Source organism: Phaenicophaeus curvirostris, chromosome 2 (assembly GCF_032191515.1).
Source record: "Phaenicophaeus curvirostris isolate KB17595 chromosome 2, BPBGC_Pcur_1.0, whole genome shotgun sequence".
NCBI lineage: Eukaryota > Metazoa > Chordata > Aves > Cuculiformes > Cuculidae > Phaenicophaeus > Phaenicophaeus curvirostris.
This window is the reverse complement of record NC_091393.1, coordinates 51,250,905-51,274,676: the sequence shown is the minus strand read 5'-3', so window position 1 is coordinate 51,274,676 and position 23,772 is coordinate 51,250,905. Positions and strand designations below refer to the sequence as shown.

At 41.4% G+C, this 23,772-nt stretch overlaps 1 protein-coding gene and 1 long non-coding RNA gene across 3 annotated transcripts in view; one reads left to right on the top strand and one right to left on the bottom strand.

Moving 5' to 3' along the window:
* AIG1 (androgen induced 1) overlaps nucleotides 1–23,772 on the bottom strand; it is a 125,966-nt gene that overhangs the window by 27,027 nt on the left and 75,167 nt on the right. The gene's annotated exons all lie outside the window — the stretch shown is intronic.
* On the top strand, nucleotides 5,639–6,847 carry LOC138717470 (uncharacterized). The gene is made up of 3 exons (XR_011336867.1): nucleotides 5,639–5,699; nucleotides 6,274–6,337; nucleotides 6,590–6,847. It is a non-coding gene; the product is annotated as an uncharacterized lncRNA (long non-coding RNA).

Genomic DNA, 23,772 nt, shown 5'->3' with positions numbered 1-23,772 from the left:
GGTGTTAGTATTTAAATTACATGATCTATTGGCCTAGCTTGTTAAGCAGTCTCTTTAACCACCCTTCTTAATCGTCTCCACTTTTGAACAAAATTAAAACATAAGGAAATGCTTGCCACACTGACAAAATGTCCAAGAGCAGTGGAACTACTATAAAAAGACTTGAAACTATATTATGGTTCTTAGATAAATCTTAAACAGATTATCTCTAGTATATTCTCCAGTGCATGACACTGCTTTCTCATCTCAGGCATATCAAGTGCCATTTTACCGTGTTACAGAAAAAAAAAGAGCAAAACCAAACCAAACCCGCAGATTTTCAAGCAACTTCGGACAAAAAGTACATGAAGAGACCCTAAATAACCCACAGTTACAATGGGATCAGCAGAGATTATCAGAGTATAATTCCTTGTGATGGCAGTATATTATTAGTCTTAGTAGTAACTAAAATAATTTCTGACTGTCAGTATGCTGTATAAAAGCCTCAATTAACCCTTATATATTTCTATGAGAGGACAATGGAGGAAGAGTGTACAATCAGTGAAGAAATGCACACAAAGAAAAAGCATCTTGTCAAAACAAGGTGACAGGCAATCAGTGATGGATTTTGTACTGGATGCAGGTGTTGGTGATGCCTTTGACTCGATACAACCCACATCACCACACCACTCCCCTCTCAGGAGGTCAAAGTTGGAAGAGCCGTAGTGGGAAGTTCACAGCTATTTGAGGGATTAACTATACTGACCTCAAACATTCACAGCAGTGGAAGAGAATCATGTGGATAAAATCCAATAGTTTAGGCACTGAATCAAAACAGATTATTTCAAAACTTTTTATTAAATGCGAGCCCATCTGCCTCCCTAAATGTCAATGTAGACATGCTAGAGGAAACACAAAAAGGCCAGAGGAATACTTGGGCTGTTGCCTGTGAAATTTATTCTTGTTCTGACTCTTTCATGGTGAAAGCAGAGAGCAACTGGGGGCTTAAAACTAATGGACTTCAGCTTCAAGGCAACTTTAGACAGCATCCACAAATTCGAGTCCAGGCTTAGCAGTATTCATCCCATGACTCATACGGTTGATACTCAAGGATTCATGGCATGCCTTCAGCTAGGCATTTCTAGGGAGGCAGCAAGGATGCAGTAGTATGTTAGGGAACCAGGAATATCACAACAGTATCTGGGAAGGAGTTCCTGTACTGTTTACTCCCCTTCCCAACAAAAGTCACAACATATTTAGGAATAACTGCAAAACTCTACGCCGCAACTCCTGTCTAAACCAATACTTACCCCATCTCTCTCACACAACAGCTGAGAAACATCAACCAGCCTATAGCACTGCCCGTGCTTTAAAGAGAGAACTGAGTTATCAAAACTGGAAATTATTTGCACACAGTACGTAAGTGGCAGCACTAAGAACCGTGCCTTGATCCTTCAGGAAACCTTCTCTTCTAATCCTTCGCCTCTATTGGTAGCTGAGACACAAGCTCCTTCCCTCGAGTGGGTTTCCCATTTGTGCTGGGAAGAATGAGCCAGCGGCAGGGCATGAGGGCACTCAGCTGAGCCCTGCTGCACGGCAAGGTGCTGGTGACTTGGGGAAATGGTTTAGTGGTTGATAGGAATGGTTAGACTCGATGATCCTGGAGGTCTTTTCCAACCTAATGATTCTGTGAAATAACACTGCAACTGCTTCCTTCACTTGTGCAGGACTTCAGGAGCTCTTGACCGTACTTCCCCCAGTGTACTTTACAGATGATGGACTCTTTTGGCCATGAGGCCCCTGCATCTCAAATTGTCTGAGAGTTGAGAATTACAGATACGGCATTAAATCAATTGTCTACAGTTGCTTTTGTGGAGGGAGGCTTAATACAAAAATATTTTATTTTTGAGAAATTAAAGCAATGTGGATTTAGGCTTTCTCTTTTTTGTCTTTAAAGAAAAGAATAGTTCTAGGTTTCCCCTTTGAAAATAAAAAGTAATTGAAAGTATTTCTTTGATTGAATCTGAAAAGCCATAGTTTGAATTTAATATGTGATCAGCTCTGATGGTAAAGTAATTGACCACCGATGCTGAAAAAATGTCCCAATACCTACTAAAAATCCTCTGTGCAGAACAGATGCATCTAGTGGGACTGAAATATAGTTGAAATAGGAGAAAATATTTGGAATATCTAGCTAAAAGTAATTTTTCATCAAGGACATTAGCACTCTATTTGTCAAACCTTTCAGAAAGCTCCTTAATTCTGCTGGACTCATTGTTAATGCTGTTGCTTATGTTGGGACAGTCATAATCTCCCAAATAATGGGAAGCCACGTTCTTTCATTTTGGGTGAAGATTTGCAAATAGCAGTCTATTCATTCATTTATCAATTCCAGATGTATTTAATAGTCTTTCAAACTGAAAGTGAGGAAATAAAAATTAGATTAATTGTAATATGGCAAGTCTTCAGTACTTCATAACATGCTTTCTGTCCTCTAAGGACTCCTAAATCACTTCAACTACCATTCTGGTGCCTTGTTTTTATTGAGAACAGGGAAACCTCCAGCCCTGACTTCATCTGGAATGAGCCACCACCACCTGAAGTGTTCATTCTCTTCCTACCTTTCATCTGTCTTTTCTCAAAATATCTCATTTCCTTCTTGTTTCCAGCCTCACACTGCCTGGATGCTGTTCTGCTCCACCATTCTCTCTCCATTTGTGCTGCACAGTGTGGAGACAGGTGTGAACAAAGGCTTCATCAGTGGATGCCCTGTCCAGCTTTTGGTAGGGAAGAAGTTCCCTGTTCTGTCCCGTCTTCTTTATGCTAAACTCCAGTATCGGACACAAGAGAAGCTACTGCTTCATGTATAGCCACAGCTAGAGGCAGACTTTCTAGAGACAGTGCAGCTATGAAGTCCTCCAAGGAGGACAGCTCATGAAAGTTGAATAAAAGGCATTCTTGGTTAAGGATGCTCAGATTTAAAATGTACAGTGGAGAACGGTAAATGAACCACATCATTGGTATTTTTAATTCTATGAAAGGCAGTAGTTTCTCAGTCTTGCAAGGACAGGAAAAAAAAAGAAAGAGAAAGCAGTGGCAAAAACCAAACCAATCATGCATCCAGAGCTCAGGGAACATAAAGAGGGGAGGCAAAGTGCAGAAGCCACTAGAGACAATGAGTGGCACACTACAAGTGCCAGTTCTTTCTATTAATACAGCACAAACTATTTATTCTCCCTGCTTACTTCTCAGTCAGAGATGGGTAGCTTACCTTGCATCTTGAGCGGGTGTGTGCGAGGCAGAAGCATACAGACAGACATAACAGAGCAGATGGAGAACATATGAGTCAAAGCACAATCTGTAAACAGACACTACAGAAGACGATAGGTGGAAGAAGACTTTTATATTAAGTGCTCTTAGCATTTCCTTAGGAGCCCATTCCCTTAGCACAAAGAAACAGTCCTTCTTCTAAGGAACTGAAAAATATTTGGTTTACCGATTGCTTTGGCAGAAATGCAACTTTTGGGAATCTGAACTACAAGATGAAAGGTCAGCACTGATCATGATACTTGTGTAAGATGCATGTACCTTGGCCGAAAGGCTGACACAGGCTGAACATGTAATATACAAGATGTATATTTCAAAGAGAAGAAATACAGCTTTCTAGCATCTTCTCAATTCCATTTCAGCTCTTCTTTCTTAACCTCTTTTTAAGAAAGAAAGACGAGGAAAAGTATCTGGATATCACTTTTTTTTTTCTTTTGCATTTGTTGACATAAAAATGGGAAAATCATGGGGAGAAGTATAAAATGGGAAGAAAAAATCCATAATGGCAAAAAATCCAATGAAGATTAAGTTTTGATGAAAAAAACAGATTTAAACAACAATTATGAAAAAGAAAGTTCTAGCTAAAGACAACGGTTTATTTTTTGTTGGATATAGCTGTTAATTATTCTATTCAGCTTTTATTACCTTCCAACTATAACGTGCTAATCAGCAGAAAAATTTAGAATTCATCACAAGTTCCATAATGCACTTTAATTATGTACCTTGTTAATGTACTTTGATAACATCCACACACAGATACATGGGTATATCTTGTATATATAAAACTCCTACCACTTGAAGCTTAAGATAACAGCAATCTTAAAATGTCATGCACCAGCAAAATAACATACATTGTTGTTTTCACTAGAAGCATGTATGTATGAGAGCTACATGGATATACTTAAGATCCTGATACGGAATTTTGGTTTCTAGAGGGATACCACCTCTTTACAGTATTTTCAAAAAGAAAAGTTTTTATTAGAGCCTACATACGACCACCCAGTAAACATGTATCTCCTGGCAGGTGAACTATTCTTGAGGTTTCCACCCAAAGATGAAGTCCTTAAAGATTCCCTCTCTTCTCCCTCCACTCTCCTTGTTGTGTTTGAATTCTGATGTTTGCTTGCTGAAAGTGTGAGTTAACTCGGAGGCAATGCTGCTATGTTTTACTTGCCTAAAGAATGGCCAGCAAGGAGGGCCTGTTTTATTTCCCTGTGTTGCTATATCATCATATTGCATTTGATATAGTCAGATGACTCTTACAGTCCACATACAAATGGAAATTATGTTGTCACTTCAGTTTCTCAAATAATCTTTTTCACAATGACTGGATTACCTAAGACCACTTAGATAACCTTGGTGCAGTTTAGATATAAAAGAGAAATTAGCATAACCAGTTTTTTGCCAAATGTTATTTTTTAACACTTCCTCCTATGAATCCTAAACCACTTTTTGTTATTCATCTCACTAAGCATTCATGGATGAATGGCAATTGCTGAATGTCTTAGAAACAACACCTTGAAAATGTCATTCAAATCCATTTTCCAACAGCATGAGAGGCTAGGAGGTAATTCACACTTCTTTTATAATAATATTCTATAAGAGGTACTGTAGTCATCTGCCTTCCCACCACCCCCTCCAAAAGTAAAGGATTATAAATTCACTCTGACTTAATGCAGCCAAATGTACCAGGCAGAGAAAAAACACTGCAGACAGAATATTCTATTAAGACTGGTAAATTATAAGAAAACCCACCTCCATTATTGCCCCTAAGCTAACCTGTTCCCCTCCAGCTCAGCAAAAGCACAAGAGAAGAACTCTGCAAGGCTGAATTTTCCACCTGTAAAGAGCAATTTATCCATGGCCAGGAACTCCAGAAGTATCCAAGCCTGGCATCTAGACCACGGCTTCTTTCTAATGAGAGCAGCCCAGAACCCCACTTTGGGGGGTCTTACGAAGACCAACAAGGTCCTTCTTCCTGAAGTGGTGTATACACCTTAAGAGCTCACTGAACCTCTCTTGATCCTCAGATGTCAAGACAGCATTACTCCAGCATTTGCTCTTATCTAACTCTGTTCCAACTCTGAAACCAGAAGCAATTCAAGGCCCAAAACTGGAACAAAGGGACTGGAAATCCTACAGCTAAAAGATAGTTTCATCCTTTCAAGCAGCAACCAGTGAAGGAGGAGAGAACAGCTAAGAAATTCATGCCACAAGATCCATTCATCATCTGACACTTGAGATCAGTTTCTGGTGTTGGCACACTGTCTCCAGAACACCCTAAATCAAAACAACAGCAAATCTTAAGCACGGGTGAGGAACACACGAAGCAATCAAACCTCAACCATCTCGTTTTAAAGTCTTGCTCCATTACTGACAGCAGGCGTAAAAAGGTACCAGTGCTGCTATTGCTAAGCTAATTTCCATGGGGTATTCTATGTACGTAGACTGAGACTAAGCCAAAGAAGAAAAAAAAAGAGGGGGAAATATTGCCTCCTTCCTCTAATCAGACATGCAGACCAGGCATCTTCCTGTAAGTCAGTTCCTTTCAGGCAATATCTCTGATAAATCTTACAACTAAGGGTGAAGCCACTTTTTAGCACGACATTTGAACCCAAGCTCATTGCTTCTGGTGACTTCATATGAAGGATGTTGGCACTATGCAGTCAAGGACATCGTAGCTCAAACTCCTCTCAAGGTAGAAGCTGCATAATGTCTCTCTCATTTGATGTAGAGAACTGCCTGCTCTTGCCATGAGCCTCAGCCATACAGGGAGGCTGGGGAGGCTGCAAATACTCTGCTGTATTTAGAGCCTCCTCCAGCTTTCCTGGTTGGAACAGCTTGACACTCTGTCAGTCTGACCAGTGCCTCGTGTAGGAAAACACTTCTTTTCCATCACATGTGGAAGCAACAAAGCCGATTTGCAGGCCAAAAAAAACCCCAATTCATTTAAATTCTGTTTTTCAGCATGTTCCAGGGTCATCCCTCCGTTTCCATCATACAACTGACGACCTCATCTCATGCTTATCTGGTAAGATACCCGCTTGCTCATAGCTCATCTCTGTGCTCTGCTGAGTATGATCACTGCTCTGTGTGGCATCTCCCACATGGTGGAAGACACACCCTGTGAGAGAGGAGGAACTTCTATGGTGCCCAGTTTCTGGGCTGTTGCAGGCTCAAACAGGTCCCTTAGGTAGGTCAGGGGAGCCTCAGAGACTGCCCAGTCTGAAAGTACAATGTATCAGGAATGAATTTTAATGCAAATTCCTTCTATTATTTACAGGTTTGGACATTTGCATTTTAAAGCAGCTGAAGATTTAACCTCCTGAGCAGCACTAAGCTGCTTGTGCGTTGTCTGTCTGTCCCATTGGAGAACATTTCCTGTTAAAAGAATTTTTGGCACGGATGCTTCATTCTGCACAAGGAGCAGAAAGTTGATGCACAGATTAGCAATCGATTTTCTAAGAAGTACCCCACAAATCAGGTCTCCTCTCTCTGTTTGCCTTCACATTTCTGCCAGACCCTCTATAATTAATTTAAACAGATACAAGCTCTTCTCCTCCTTTCCTTTTTTGATGCTAGCTGTTCCAACAGACTGTGCAGCAAAGCTGCAGCAATTTCAAAGGCTTCCGCTCCCTGCACAAAAGGGAGCAGCTGCAGGAATAGCTCTTTGAAAAGGAAATGGCACCCAATGGGACTAGCAGGCGGCTTGGAGATGAGCTCAAACAGCCCCCAAAGTCCTTGGGAGCATCTGAGGACATCAGAAGAGGAAAGATCTAGGCAGGGAGAAGCCTGAAGAATTAATTTAAAAGATTTCCTCCTCATCCCTGGAGCTTTCTTCTGTGTAAGCAGCAGGGTCTGAGAGGAAGAGTCTTCCTCACGTTTGGCTCAGATGATACTACTCATATTGAAAGGCTGGAAATAAGGACTGAACATGAGGGGCAGCTGCAGTCCTGGTTTGTTTATGAAACTATAAACATATAAATATGTATACAATATTATTAAAACACTGCTGTATTTCTATTAATATAAAAAAGCATACTGACCATAAACCACTCACAGTGTTTCATGCATGTTTAATAGGTTGACTGATGGATTCACCAACATGATTTATCTCAGTGAAACTGTATTTTTTTATGATTGGCAAATATAATCCTCTTTTATTTACAACATAGCACACACTTTACTACTATCCTATTTAAGAGATTTATAGCAAATTCAATAGAGGAAATTAAGAATTTGGGTTTGTACACAGATACATACATATCCTCTCTGCCCCCAGTGCGTAACATCAGCAACCTGGCACTTTACTTTGTAACTGATGTAAATTTCTAGTGCTAATTTAACAGGCTTCAGACCAAACAGAAATGTTCCCAGCACAAAGCCCTATGCCCTGTGCAGCTCCTGCAAGACCACCCCAGCTGAATAGTAGTTTAAGTGGCAGCCAATTTTTAGCAGCAGGTCCACAACAACAGTATTGGACTAAACGCATGTTCTTTTCTGAAAGCTGTGTGCTTCCTTAATTACTTAGGTATAAATAGATGCCATTTTACTACACTCCGCTACCACACATAACCAACATGTTGTCTAGAAAAAGAACTGACACAACACATCCTGCAAATGCCTCTTCTTTGTCAGATTGCACTAATTATACACCCACCACATCAAACTTCTCCATCTTTGTCGTCCTTATTTCTGCCTTTTCCCATCAATTTCACACTCTTTTTTTCTCTTCACTGCTGAATTTTGCTTTTGGAAGATTTTAAGTTCATGGACATACAAGCCTGAATCAAATGGTACACAGACCTACTCTGCATGCCTATTTATGTCCACAACATCCACTGGTATGGATGCAGAGAGCCTTTTCTCTAAAACCATTCTGAGTCTGGCAGGACAGTCATGCAGTCTGGCAGGAACTGCCCTCAAACAGTTTTTCTCATAGTTTTGCTTTGCTATTAACATTATGCCCCATTGTTCTGATATCACCCAACAAATTAAGATAAAGCATTATATTGTGACTATTTTATTATACATTGCAATGAAATGACTAATGAATTTCATTAAAAACACTTCACTTTTCCTAAATGTAAAGGCTGCTTGACAAGCTACTATGTGATGTGGAAAACTAATACAGGGAATTAGGATGATATTGCATATGGAATAATTCTCATTTGCACTTTTCTCCAAAGGACAAAGTTTGCTGAGACTTCTTGACACCTCACATCTTAGTTGTATTCTTGACGTCTGAATGGGGTCGGCTGTTGAGAGACAGAAACTCCAGCCAGTTGTTTACACTTCTGACAGTCAAATTAAAACACAGAGCAGGAATTAAACTGAAATGGTCTCATACTTGAATGGAATATCAACATTCTGCTTAATTAGGTCACTAAGCATATGTTTGTTTACTTGAATATTTTCTCTCTGGCAGTTCATCTCTGGGTAACACAACTACCTTGCTGGAGACAGTGGAATTCCCATGGCAGATAACATGAAGCTGGTAATTTTGGGGCCAGAAAAGTATGTTTATTAGCACTATTTCAAGTACCTCATAATGGAAGAGAGCTAGAGTGCAAGAGCAATACACGGCTTGCTGGCTTCTATGGCAGGTTAGTGTCTGCAGAAAGAACAGCAGAGCCTGTAGGGAGCTTGTTATAGCTCTCTGAATTTTTCCCTGTCCCTGATTTACCTCTTAGTTTATTGTAATGCAGAGAAGGGTGTAGGAGCTAGCAATACCTATTCCATGCATATGGAAAATCTTCCCATGTTGCAACCCAAGACACACTAGCAATATTGCTGCTTACATTCACCTCAATCACTATGTAATTTTTTTTTTTTTGCAAGTGCTTAGGGGAAGAACATTGAAAGTCTTGCGCCATTCCCCAAAACCTGACCAGGGAATTAGAAAATAATTACAGTTTTTGAAGAACTCAGTGCAGTTAATCTGAAGAGAAATGCCACCAGCAGCTTGGAGTGCCAGTCTGAGTTCTGAGTGACTCCTTCCCTAAAGCTGGCTGGAAGCAAATAGAGTTCCTGATTTTATTTCAGCTGAACAAACTCCTGTCAGTCTACTGTAACCTGAAGGCATGAAAATCACCCCTCAACAGCTCACTGTTGGCACATGGGGCCTAGAAACTCCTCTATCAGTTGTGCACACACTATCTAAAGCAGAACCTTTATTTTAAGAGGCAAAGAATGCTAGTTACTAAGAAGAACTGAAGAAGCACTCTTTACTACAGTGATTCACAGCTATTTGCTAATGCCGACGCTGAGGAAGAAAATGCTGAACCCTAGGATTCACAGGAATACCCACAGGCACGGAAACTGCAAGCTTGACCTTCTGCCTTTCACCTTGTCATTATTCAGTTCACAGGCTTCAGTCCTCACCTCTTTTTCTAGCTCTCTGTCACACACTTCTTTCTTCTGCCCTTTTCTTCCTTGCTGTGTTCCCACATCCCTTGGTCAGCCTTTACCTCCCCAAACAACTCACATGGGACTCTAGATTTGTCCCTTAACTACCTCTCCATGCTGCATCCTCATACATCTGCTTCCCTGCAATTGTTTCTTTCCTGTCCCCCACACTCTCTGGGCACCATCAAGGAAAAGGTAAGGACACAGAAGAGATAGGTTTGCAACAATTCAAAAGCTCTAAGTCCACCTTCAAAAGATTTACATTTTGGGTCCTATGCTTAAGCCCAGCTTCCCCAAGAAATATGGGACCAACACTCAAGAATATCTCAATGCGTCCTGCCCGGGAAGGATTGCCTCTTGCACAAGGTTCACAAGGAAATGAGCTGAGCCAATAGATTGAATGTTTCTATTTCATTTGCTACAGGCAACAAACCTGACTGCCTGTGCACACATCACATCAGTTGAATGGGCATGTTGCAACAAACACACAAATCATTTTCTAAGATGTATTGGAGATGTATTTGATATTCGCTATTCAGAGAAAACTGATTGTGGACATAAAAAGGGAGAGAAAATGGATTGTTAACTCAAGAATACTACTGGTCGCCTTGCAAAGATGAAAAAAAAAAGAATCTGTGTTGCTTAATACAAGACCTTGAGATAAATCACTGAAAGCAATGCCTGTACAGACACATTCACTACTTGCAGTTTCTGTACAACCACAGCAACTGGGAGAGCAATGTTGTCAAAAGTCATGGTTGCCCTCCCCCACTCTAGGCAGAAACACGTTCAGTCCTTCTGAGGCTGGGGTACATGTGCAACATGGTCCTCACTAAGAAGCTGGGGTAGGGTTACTTCTGAGGGACCAATAGAACCAGCTGACCATTTCCAATAAGCCTGCTTGGAGGCTGGGGCAACTAAGGAATTCAGAAGCTTGCATGTTAGCCAAGTCTTGCTAGACTGAAAATTAAAGATCAGCAAAAGATGTATCCCTAAAAAACATTGCCCCTTTGCCAAAATTCAGCCCCTTGTTCTAAGAATGAAGGTGTTGGAATAGCTCTGATGTCAAAAGACATGATTTTTCATCATCCAGTTTTTATACATGCCTGAACTGTGGTTTCTGAAACTCCCTCCTGAAAAAACGAGGTAGCAGCATAACGCCTGACATGGAAAATTTCAGGTGAAATTGGGAAACTGTTAGTCAAACTTGACTACAGGAATTTTTATGCACAAAACCAACTTTTTTAAAAAAAGATGCATCAAACTGCATTTCTCTTGCATTGATTTTGTCCCTATCCTATTTTTTACTACATCCATCTATGTATTATTTTTCTTGTTCATTTCAAGAGTACAGGCTGCTTGGAACATGTATCCAGCCTTCTTGAGGTCCACAAACCCTTCTGGTGGTATGTAAAAAGAATCCAACAATTTCCATTACTGTTTGCATAACAGGCCCAAGCTGCAACTGAGACTTGAGGAAAACCTTCTGAGATGGCTGCAGTACAGACAAGTCAGCACAGGCACTGCAGAGACAGCAGATCCCCCTTGCTACTGCAGAATCCTCCTTTTAAGGGCCTGTGTTGGAACCAGGATAGGGCTTTTGGAAAACTGCATCTGCTGTTCTCCCCAGATCCCAGTTCCAGGACGCTTTTAGCTTTAAGGACAGGCGTGTTTTTCACAAATGGATGGTATTTTCTGGATGGAGTACTTCAGCAGTTGTTCCTCTGCTATCAGTCTCACGTCATCTCCTGGGATGAGTTCTTCTGATTTCTCAATACAGATTACTTGCACCTGGATGGGAATGATAGGGTGTTGGCAGAACATCGAGCAGACAAGAGGAGAACAGAGAAACCTTGCCAGCCTTTGTGTGTGCAAATGCTGAGTCAGTTCAACAGCCTCAGTATCCCCACCCCCCCAAACACAGGTGCAGGTGGCCATATAAAAGTAATCTTAATTTGGCTGCTGCCCAAATTCCACATTTCTCTTGGCTCCACTGGACCCATTTTCCCACATGACCTCATCTCCCAAGCTCTCCTGGCAGACAGCCAGGCAGGCAACGTGCAGTTGGTTCTCCAAACATCCAGGAGTTGTTGTGGAAGTGGGAAGGAGATGGGAGTCCGATACGGTCAAGAGGAAGCACAAATAGGCATGCCTGAGTCTAGGCCTTTGACCCCCAGACTTCCCCCCCACCCACTGAAGTCTGGGAGTCAGATCCTTGGGCTACCGGGCTGCATTTGTGTCCTTCCGCTCCAGCAATAACACACCAGTTGCAGGAGATGCCTCTATGGAAACGACTCTGCCAGCGTAAAGCTGCTCTGCACAGAGCTAGGCAGTCCCTGCTCCATCCCACTCCATGACAGGACCAGAGGCTGCTTGGTTGCGTCAGGATGCCCTTGTAGGAGTCTCAAGCTGCTTCAGGCCTGCCTCGGCTGCTGAAAGAAACACCCAAGACCCTGCCCCTCTCCACATTCAGCTCCACGTAGCTAAGGCCAGAGATGCAGCTATGTGAACAACAACTTCAGTGGCAGCTTCACGACTGAGGGCTAATTCCCACACTCATCTCAAGATATGAGTTGATGTTGAGCATAACGACAGCATATGGAGCTCATAGGTGTATACAAACACAACTGCTAAAGACTAAGAAAGTGCAGTTTAACCTACACAATTCTTACATACTCTTGACTACCATGTGAACTTTATCTGCAGTGACTATATTCACCTGTCTACAAAAGAAGAGAAAATCCTTTCTTCTAATTTAGTAAAATAATCAGTGAATCCACACATTCACCATTTGCCAGGGAGACTAATGAAGCCAGAGCCAATGGCAATGAAAGAGACGATATCTAACGACAGGTTGTTTCCATGCAGAGTTTCGGCTTCCAAAATGAAGCCATTTTGCGTGAACAGCTAACGAACTTTGTAACTTGTCTGATTTGCTTTTGAGGGCCTCTTATTTTTCCCATCTTCAATTATGTTTTAAAGAAAAGTGGAAAAAAACCCTGCTTGATTTCGATTATAGTAAAGCAGAAACAATACCTGGAGTACTCCAGATAGCAAAAGTTTCAGGAATTCATAAACATTTTGAAACAGGAAAGCACACTAGAAACCACAACACAACTTCACTGTAGTGATCACTGCTTCAGCTGCTACAATTTGGTAAAGGAAAATCAAAATCTGCAGCACTCAGATGCGTATCATATTTCATGACGCATGTCTAAGAACCACCCATTCTCTCATCTCATGTTTAGCATATCCCATGTGTTAAGGCAAAAAATAAAAACCTGAGCAGTAGGCACGAAAATGACAACACCATCGGGAGCCTCCTGCTGTTGGAGGCTATATCAAGGGGAACTTTGACTGTCAGCTTGGAAGAGCTTCAAATTTGTCCTAAATATGGTGCAACTGGCTGAGAAGAGCTGGGACGACAGGGTGAGAAAGCTTGCCACTGGAGAACTATCAACGTAAGCGGGTGGCTACACCCCTCTTTGCTGGGGTCTCACACATACTTATCATAAGGGAACACTAATAAACACTACAAAGTGTCAGGGAGAGGGCATGCCAAGCTCAAGCAAGGCTGTTAGCACAGAGCAGAGGCTGTGACCTTGTGGATTGGAGCAGAGGCACAGAGCAGCACACAGGTGTCTGCACAGGCACCGTGGAGCTCATGGCGAGAAGGAAAAAATGAATTGCAAGAGGAATTAAATTTTTAACAAGTTGCCAAGAGGCACGCTGTGCCTATTTAAATCTGAATTGTATAAGCAGTGGAAACAGAAAGGGAAGGGTGGGCAAGGTTAGGGCTGCCTATTAAATTTCCTGGATTGGCTGGGACAGAATCCTGTTTGGCATCCGAATACGCTGCAGGAAGTATTCTTGACGTTGTGTCTACACCTTTAACCTCCTTCAGGGCTATGACCACATATCGGAGACCTTCTTCTCATGGTATCCATGAAGTTGCCTAGCAATCTTTGCTGGCTCATGGGGAGGAATACTGAGTGGGAAGCTTTACTCTTTCTGTCAGCCTGGACCACAGTCCTTGCAACCTCTCATTGCTGCAAACTGCATTTGAAGGTCCTACAGATATCCTCTTGCACATATGTTCCGGGCCAGCCTTTAGGTTGTAATAATGCTGTAAACACAGGAGAAGAGAAATGTGTGAGAAGGAAGAAATGAGAACAGAAGGGAACACCACCATAAGAGTCAACAGCCAGATGGAGAAATGGTGATACAGAGGAACCTTGTCCTTATCAGAAACACAGAACAGAAAATTGTTGACACAATCATAGAATGGTTTAGGTTGCAAGGGACCTTAAAGATCATCCAGTTCCAACCTCCAGACTTCTCCCACTAGATCAGGCTGCTCAAGGCCCCATTCAACCTGGCCTTGAACACCTCCAGGGATGGGGCAGCCACAGCTTCCCCGGGCAAACTGTGCCAGTGCCTCACCACCCTCATTGTGAAGAATTCCTTCCTAATGTCTAATCTAAATCCTCCCCCTTCCAATTTAAAGCCATTCCCCCTTGTCCTGTCATTACATGCCTTCATAAAAAGTCCCTCCCCATCTTTCCTGTAGGCCCTCTTAAGGTACTGGAAGGCTGCTGTAAGGTGTCCCCACAGCTTTACCTTCTCCAGGTTGAACAACCCCAGCTCTCTCAGCCTGTCCTCGAAGCAGAGGTGCTATGACATGACATGACACTCTACGTGAAACAGCTACACAAAATAGTACTAGCAGCTTTGGCGATGTGCATGATCAGAGCAGTAAGGAAGAAGAAAGATCCTCATCTGAATCATGATCTGTCCCTGAAACAGACAGCTAAATAATTTTTGGTTTTAAAAACTGGAAGACAACACTGATCACTTAAGCATGTTTCAGCATGATTGAAAACAAGTAGGAAGAAACCTAGCTTACAGGTAGCAGCAAGCCATGTTTGGGATCATGTGTTTTTATTAGATTTTTTTTCAGAAAGAGCATTTATAAAAATCCAAATATAGACTTGCAGCTCTGTATGTATGGTAAGTAGAACATTTGGTTGCACTGTGGTCATCTCAGTGGAATTAACCTGAAGCCTTGTGATTCATTATTTATAACATCACTCTCTTTGTGAAGTAGCAAGGTCACTATCATCATAAACCCCAGACATTTTACCTCAGTACTAAAATTTTGATCGGTCTTTAAAAATAAAAAAGGAGGAGAAATTAAGTCACCCAAACAGGCAGGACAATCAGATTCTGTGGGAACACACAACAGGACAAGTAGATTATGTCAACAAGAATTTTGGCTCAAATACACTAAATTGTGAATAGAAGCTTTTGTGCCATGCTTGTCAAAAGACCACAGGCAACTGCTTGGCCATGTAAGCAACTGCCATAACCTTCTGTGGACCTGCAAATAGGAAAGTAATTCCAGCAGTGAATGCATACTACCGATCTCAGCTAGTAAAATTCAGCCCTGCTCCCACTTCTATGAGTTGTGGCAGCCCAAACTGCGATTAGACAAGTATTCAGGGCAAGGACCATCCTCTACTATGGGCTTTGTACAGTGCCAGGCACGAGGGAGTGGAGGACTCTAGCTGGCACACAATATAAATAACAGTGATTCATCTTCCTGATGCCTCACTATCAGTTTGATTTCCTGGTTTGATTCACTTGAGGTCTCTAATGGCTTCCACGGGCTGTCAGAAACCTTATTTCCTCAAGCTGTTTATATTGGTGAAAAAAACCTCAACACACCTGCCTAACAGGATGGGTTTGAGGCAGAACACAACACTGCCTCTCCTCTTCGTACCAGCGAACACAAGTTTGCCTGAGGTGCTCTTGAGGTGATGAGGAAGAGTGGGAATCCTGGCTCTGCATCTGCAGCCAAGAGCAGCTTATTTGTAGTTCAGGTGAGAGTCATGTTTTGGGGGAAACAAGCTCTGTACCGTGCTACTCCTTCTCACCCCTGCAAGGGACAGGAGGTTCCTTCTGTTCCCTGAGTGCATGGGGTATGCACAGGAAGCAGGTCCTGGTGCCCTCGCTGTGCTCTACACCATGTTCTTGGCTCACATGCTAGTGCAGTAATTTGGGGGAAGTAGATATTAATTCACTTTAATAGAGGCTTGTCTCTATTAGTCCACATTCTCATCAAGATCCATGCTCACTCTGTCTGGGACTCCAAATGTCTGGAATATTTGGAAACAAACCCAATGGTTTATTACTCCAGCCATACTTATCTGTTATTTGTTTTTACAATGACCCATGCTGCCTCTTCTGCCTCTTTTAAGCCCTTGTCATATATATATATATATGACAACTCACTATCCATTTCTACTGCCCTCCCTTTATCTGGGTTTAGGTATTGTGCTTTTACCTGTACTAGGGTAGAAATCAGCAATTTTCAGCTTCTTCAGGGCCATGGTCTTTTCAAGTTTGTTTTTTTTTTAGGCTAGAGTTTAGCCATGTGGTTATCCACTGTGTCCTCCTGCCGCTCTGACTCCCAAGAGCTGATGATTCTGCTGATAGCAGCATTCCTAATTGCAAAGTACCATTCTTTTCAGTGGAAGTAACAAATTGTTGAGGTGAAAGTAAAAATACCCCCAAATCCTCAGTCCTCATGCATGCCTCTTCTACCTAAATGCTAACAAACTCTCTGCCTACCTCTGCAAGTCTAAGTTCTGAAATCTTTTCTTTCCGGTCTGATTTTGCTTAACAACTCCTCCACCTCAAGAGCGGATTCTCTTCTAATTCCTATATCCCCTCAGTGCATGCTTTTCTCTTTATCTCCTCCTGGCACTGCCCTTAAACCATGCTTATGAAAAAAATATTTGTAGGAAAAAAATCACACCACTCTTTGGTCTCCACTATTTCCCTTGTCCCCCATGACCAAAGCCCACAACCAAACCTCTCCTAATCATTGAAAAGGCAAAGAAAGACAGAAACACCTTCTCAAGTACAACACAAAATTAAATCTGGTAATCTACAGCAGTTACAGGCACAGTATCAACCTCAACTGATTATATAGTTATGGACTGCTTCAAAAGCCTTCTTCTAAACCCCCACACAAAGTGAGTGAAAGCCTTCCAAATTAAACTCTTGCTAAAACTTCTAAAAGAACATTTCACATTTTTTTTTTTGCAAGTATCTCTCACTGGTGAGGTTTGGTCAGTCACAACTCAAACTGCCCTTCCAAACACCTGCTAAACATTCACAGCGTGAGGCAGACAGGTTACATCGTACGCTCTTGAAGAGTAAAGACCATAAATCTCTCTTGCATTGCCAGTGAGAAGCAATTCCTTGTCAGCAGACACAAAAGAGGAGATATGAAGTTAAACTTTCCCTATCTGTGCTGCAGTAGCCTCTGAAGGCTGTAAATCTCTACAGAGCGGCCGCAACAATGATGGCTCTGCATGTTGTGCTTGAAGTAGAAATAGTGACATTTCATCATCTGCCTACTAGAGATGCTGAATCAATGGAGAAGTATTTTACAGTTTTCCAAGGGCACACAGGGCCGGCAATGCATGCTGCAACTACATCTGCTAAAGCTTTTGTGCTACCCACTCACATATTATTGGTAATTTTCCCATGTGCTTATAATCAAAGTCTCCCTACACCTCTGCCAGACGAACCTCTGCAACCCACCCTGCTATGCTGCTAAAACTGCTCAAACAACCTTAGATTAACAAATGCACATCTTGGCTTCCTGCTTCCCTGGGCTTGCAACAACAGCCGATATTCAGTACTTTTCTACTTCTCTCTATGAGAAAAGAACAAAAAGCCAAATGACAGCATTTTAGGTTGTATGCAGCTAAGTAAAGGTCACTTTGACTCAGGAGTGATATTAGCTACTGCTATGTTGTATGGTCTTCTGAAAGATCCATTCCCTACGTCATTAAACATGGGATAGACTTTTGCAAAGCTATTGCTTCACCCAGAGCTCTCCTTCTGCTTCAAGTGAGGGGGTACTTGTGAGACTAAGATCCATCCATATTTGAAAAGGTGACTTTGAAATCAGAAAATCAGAGAACTAGTGAGGCAGGAAGGAACTTCTACAGACTGTCTAGTCCAAACTAACTGTTCATATAACAGTTAACTAAAGCAGGTTGTCCAAAGCAGCGGCAGTGTCCAGTTACATTCTGAATATCTCCAAGGATGAAGTCTCCACAGTCTCTCTGGGCAACCTGATTCAGTGTTCAGGACAAAAATACAGAATCACAGAATGGTTTTGATTGGAAAGGACCTTAAAGATCATCTAGTTCCAAAGCCTCTGTCATAGGCAGGGACACCTCCCACTAGTGTACATGAAAACATTAGAAAAAGTCAATGTTAAAGAGAGCCTGTCTCACAGCAGTCTCTTTTCTTCTTCACCTTTGCCAGCTCCCTGTTACTGGTGCTGATGAAGTGTAAAGGTGGAAGAAGATTTAACAGAGCTTCACTCTATTGCAGTACAGGGCACTGATGATGCCAATTGCCTCTGAGATTCATAAGCAGCATGAAAACAGTGTCATTATCATACCATCCCTTGGTATGAGTCTAAGAACCTCATACAGAACTTATCCTGTACACATCTGACGAGGGCACAAGGCTTTCAAATGGGAATTAACCAGCACAGGCAGTCTTACATCCAGTCACCAAGGCCACTGGGATTTTTCAGCAGCATGTTCACCACATCTCCATCCTTCTCCTGTAACAGTTTTTTCAGCATGCTCACTAATATCAGGATTGGATGAGCAATCATCCACGCTTAGCTAGCATTTTCTTCACCAGTTCAGTTCAGTGACTTCTTGCTCCATTTTGCAATACTTAGATATCCGTTATTGGCCCCAGTGAGGTTTCTGATTGGAAAAAAAAAAAAGTGGGATAGAAATTACCTGACATTTGGAAGCAAAAATCCCAGGTACTTACGGACCATTCCTGAAGAATAGCTGATGTGATCTCTGCACATATGGGGTTGCTTAATAGGAATGCATTTGGGTTGAAGGTTTATCTCCTGTGCTGCTAGTATTCTCTGTACCCTAAGAAATACCTTAAACAAGCGTAGAAAATGATAGGTTTACACAAACCTGACAACTTCCAAGCCATAATTAAGGTAATGGTATGAGACAGTCCAAGGCCAGTGAGGGAATTATGGGTTTTTCTTTGGTAAACCTGAGAGGTGGATGTGTCAGAGCAGCTATCCATCACAGGAAAAATAAGACAGCTTTCCAAATTAAGTACAAAGTGTAATAGATGTACTAAGTTATGGATTGCAAAGGTTAGAGACATCTGGGCCAAGACAGGATTCTTTTCCTTGAATTTTTATATTGAAATTAAAAAATGTTAGCTGAGGTCAGCTTTGTCTGTACCAGAAAATTATTGTCTATTAATAACTATAAAATAACTCAACACAAAAAGATTAGGATAGACAAAGGCTACTGCATTTAAAGGATCTTGATGCTAGCTGGAACAACAGATGATGATAAGAAGTCAAGGATGACAGTGCTACACGCCATGTCAAATTTAGCTCATGTAAACTAATGTGATAGTTACAGGATGTTCAAGTATAGCTTCCAGTTGGAAGAGGGAAAAGAAACTAAGAAAAAACTTAACACAATTTCTGATGAATTTCTTACCATAAGGACATGATCAGCCAGTCAAGACTAGGGTAAAAAGAGAACGTAGTATCTTGCAGGAATTTTATCCCACCAAACAAAGCAACCTATCCCTAAATATATGCAGGGAAATGATGACAGATACAGTGACAGAATAATTGCAAATCCAGAAAGTTACCCCAGTTTCTGATTTCCTATGCTCTTCCACTGTTTGCTACTGTTTTTTTGCTAAGATTATGTAGATAACGGATGCATTTATATTGTCTCTCAGCAAAACCAAAATTCTATGTTATTAAAAAAACTAGCAGTAAGATATTAAAGTCTGAGGTACAAAAGTTCTGAATTAAAACAGAATACTTGTTATTGTGTTCAAGTTATTGTACACAAGTTATTGTATTCAAGATCCTTGCTTTCATTATGGACAACTTACTATACTATGTCTAAGCTTTTAAGTGGAATTGATTAGATTGCTCCAGCAACTGACAGACAATCATATCATTGTCAAACACTTTATAAATTAAAATATAGATAGATACTTAGTTCCACAACATCAAGCAGAGAATTCACTCCATAAGCAGGACAAAGTGGCCTTTAAGTACTTCAAGTACAATGGGTATTAGGTATATACTTTCTGCCTTGGAATATGGGTATTAATTTCTTCTGTATCACAGCTTTCCACTGATGAATGCAACTACCAACACCCCCATTACAAAGCAGAAATATAAAGAGAGGGCAAGACCTGTGTGGGAGAGGAAAGGAGAAATACCAGACTGGAACATTACGATGCCTGATCTTCTCCTAAGCAGACAGGCTGAAGGTGAGACCAAGACTGCTGTATGGAATTTAAAGGTGACGGTAAGGGCTCGATTCTCCATCATGCTCCAGCTCTAGTCAACATAAACACAGAGCAAGAGCTGGCATGCAAACATACAAACCTTTTATCTTTTGCACTACCTGGTCATAACTAGAGCCACTAGCACTGGGCTCCCAAAATGTAATGTGGTCCAAGAGATGTATCTACACAGACACTCTACTAAACCCTAACTCTGCGTAGGCAGTTTAGGTTGGCAGAAAGTTCCTCAACCAAAGTACGCTACAATCACAAAAATATTTTTATAAGTATAACCACATCCACTTCAGTTCAGAAAGGAAGCAACATCAGGCAACCCAAATCAACACTGCCACAGCAGCAAGAGTTTCAAAGCTTCCACATATGTAGCTACCACAGATTCTGCCACATTCCTTCTAAGCCAGCCTCAGGCACAAACTGAGGCAAGACGCTAGCAAATGGTGGCTGTAGTGGGAGAAAAAGTCTTTGTTACCCTCTGCCACAAGATGCTTCCTTGCTGCAGGAGAATACTCCAACAGCTTTGTCCACATTCACCTTCTGCCACTGTTTGGCCACTACAGATGAAGATGTGCAATCAAACTGGAGAACACAACTTACACTCTCTTCTCCCTTATTTTCTCAACAAGCATTAGCTTGCAGTGGTGAGGAAAGAACAAGTGAAATAAAGGAATCACAAAATACACTGTAGTAACAGCAGCATTCACTTAAAACTCTTCAGGAGAAAAGGCAAAGAGAGAGGCACTGATTTCACATCCTTCTTTACGCTCCTTTTCCACATAACCTCTCCTTCAATACAGGACACAACAGAGCAATGAAAACAGAGAGCTACGGTTTCTCTCCACCTGCCACACGGCCCCATACTCACCCAGCTCAATGTCCTGCACCTGCTCGAACTGCACTGGGCCCACGGAGGCAATGTAAAGTCCTTAACCAGTGCTAGTGGTGTAGGACACTATAAAGACAATTGCTCCAAAGCACAGTACAGGCATGTAAGTTTTGTTTCGTTTTTTGTTTGTTTGTTTTTCCCCAGAAGCTACAGAACCAGCCTGTTAAAATCTTTCGTTGTGTAACACTGGAGCACCTCCCATACAAGGACAGGCTGAGAGAGCTGGGCTTAGAGAACAGAAAGCTCCGAAGAGACCCTACAGTGACCTTCCAGTATCTGAAAGGGGCTATGAGAAAGCTGGGGAGGGACATTTTACAAAAGCTTGTAGTGATAGGATGAGGGGGAATGGGTATAAACTGGAGAGGGGCAGATTTAGATTAGACATAAGGAGGAAATTCTTCACGATGAGGGTGGCACAGGTTGCCCAGGGAAGCTGTGGCTGCCCCATCCCTGGAGGTGTTCAAGGCCAGGTTGGATGTGGCCTTGGGCAGCCTGGGCTGGTGGGAGGTTTCCTTGCCCATGGCAGGGGGTTGGAAGTGGATGATCTTTAAGGTCCCTTCCAACCCAAACCATTCTATGATTCTATGATTTATCTTTTCCAGATTCTTACACATATTCCACTAACGCAGTTTGCTATAACTGGCCAGTGTTTCTCTATCACATCAGAAAATATTTTTGAAGCTTGGATAAAAAGAGAACAACCAAATGCTTGGATGCTGTTTCTCCCCTCCTCGGCAAAGTTCTATGTATGTGTCTTCAAAACTCCCTGTATTTGCTGTTACTTTTGAAGGGCTGGCAGAGGCTTGGCCACATATTTTTTATTAAGAAAAAAATGGTATGGGCAAAACTTTTATTGAAATTCCCTGAAAATCTCAACATTTGGCAAAACAGAATGCCAAAAAAAAGTAGTAAAAATGTGGTTGTCGTTAACTTGAATGTTTCAGTTGTTCAAGCTTTACCTGATTTCACGCTTCCTGAATATGGATTGTTTGGTTTCTCGGATAATAGCAGTTTGGATAGTTATTTCATTGTTTCACCTCTATTGGGTTTTTTAGGAAATGTTATTTGATTGTGGGTATGTTGTTCTTATTTACCAATGAAATACTATATTCAAATATAGCAAAGACTTTTTCCCATTTGTTTTATATAAAAATAATAACAATTCAGCCATATCCCTGGAGGATTTATAATTGACAAAATCCTTCCAAGGGTTGCTTTATCTTCCTTTATTTGTTCATATTTCCTGTTTGTCATCAACTGAATCAATAATTAACATGGACTGTCATGTTTTCTGTAACATAAATAGAAAATTTAAACTAACAACCTTGAAAAGACCTATTTTCTTTAGGTTACACACCATCTCAAAAAAAAAAAAAAAAAGCAGGCACCTGAAAACCACTACACAATTGATTTTAATGTGTTGAGTTCCAAGGGAAAGTCAGCTGCAGGACATCCATGTCTGTTTTCCAGAGGCTTGGGGTGAACAAAAAGTGAGCACTTTTCACAGGTTTTCTAAACAAGTGTATGACAGTGCTCTTGTTTTTTCACTGCCTAGGAAAATGTTAGTTTATTCCTAGCTTTCAAACACCTTTGATCTAGATTGGTGAGAACCCATCAAAGAACCTACTTTCTTTGGGGTTCACAAAAGATGACAACAGATAAGAAGCATTGCTTTGCAGATGCCAATTTGTTTGACTGCTATTAGCAAAGACAAAAAAAAAAGAAAAAAAAAGGAAAAGAAGTCTCACTTGTACCCTCTCCCTCCAAAACTCTGTAGCTATAGTAGCTACGTCATGCTGTTTCTTAGAGAAGTGACAGTTTATTTCTTTTTGTCTTAAGGAGATGGGAAAAACAGTGACATGATATCAGTGGATACAAATGTGGTTGCAACTAATACTGTAAAAAACCTCTTGCCTTATGAAAACAGCTCTGCTCAGTTATGCCTCATTACTCCTGATATATTTTTTTGGGGGGATACATTGAAACCAAGGAATCTGCCAGAAATATTGACTGCAGTGCACTGCATTTAAGTATGTGGTGAGATGTGATCCTATTTCTGGAGATGGGCTGTACTATTTTGGCCTAAAACCAACAAAACAATGTACCGTTGTCAAAAAGACAATCAAATATAATTACAGAGGAAGCTCTTTTGCAAAGGATCACATGAAGACAACAGAAAAAGCAAAGGAAAACTATTACTAGGCTTACAGTATTGTCACTATGAGCTTTTCTGTGCTGAGAAAATATACTGCAATTTTTTTTCTCTCCACAATCTCTCAAAAAAAGAGGGCTAAAACACTACTAAACTGACGTTTTCTAGATTAAGAGACTAACAGCACACCACACTTCACTAACTCCAGTCTGGTTCTAATAGTTTAATAAACCTTTCCCCAGAGGGAAACTAACAGTGAAAAAGTACCAAAAAGGAAACAATGCTCTGATCCAGCTCAGGTTAAAGATTTTGCTGTTCATTTCAAACCCAGGGGATCAGTTTAGGGAAATCACCTTTTTATGAAGTAGCTATTTAATAAAAGGCAAAAAACTTTCCCTGCTGGAATTGCCTGTGCTTAAGACTTTAGTATCTGCAATATGTTGTCCGCACTGCTGGGGACCTGGCTGTCCTCTCCACTCCTGTATCACAAGGAGCAGCTATGCAGCACAGTGATTTGATGAAGCTCTTTCTCATGACATTCTGGAAAATGATTCAACTAATGGTTTGGGGGGCAGGTCCAATTTTTTGCCTCATTGTCTGTGTTCTG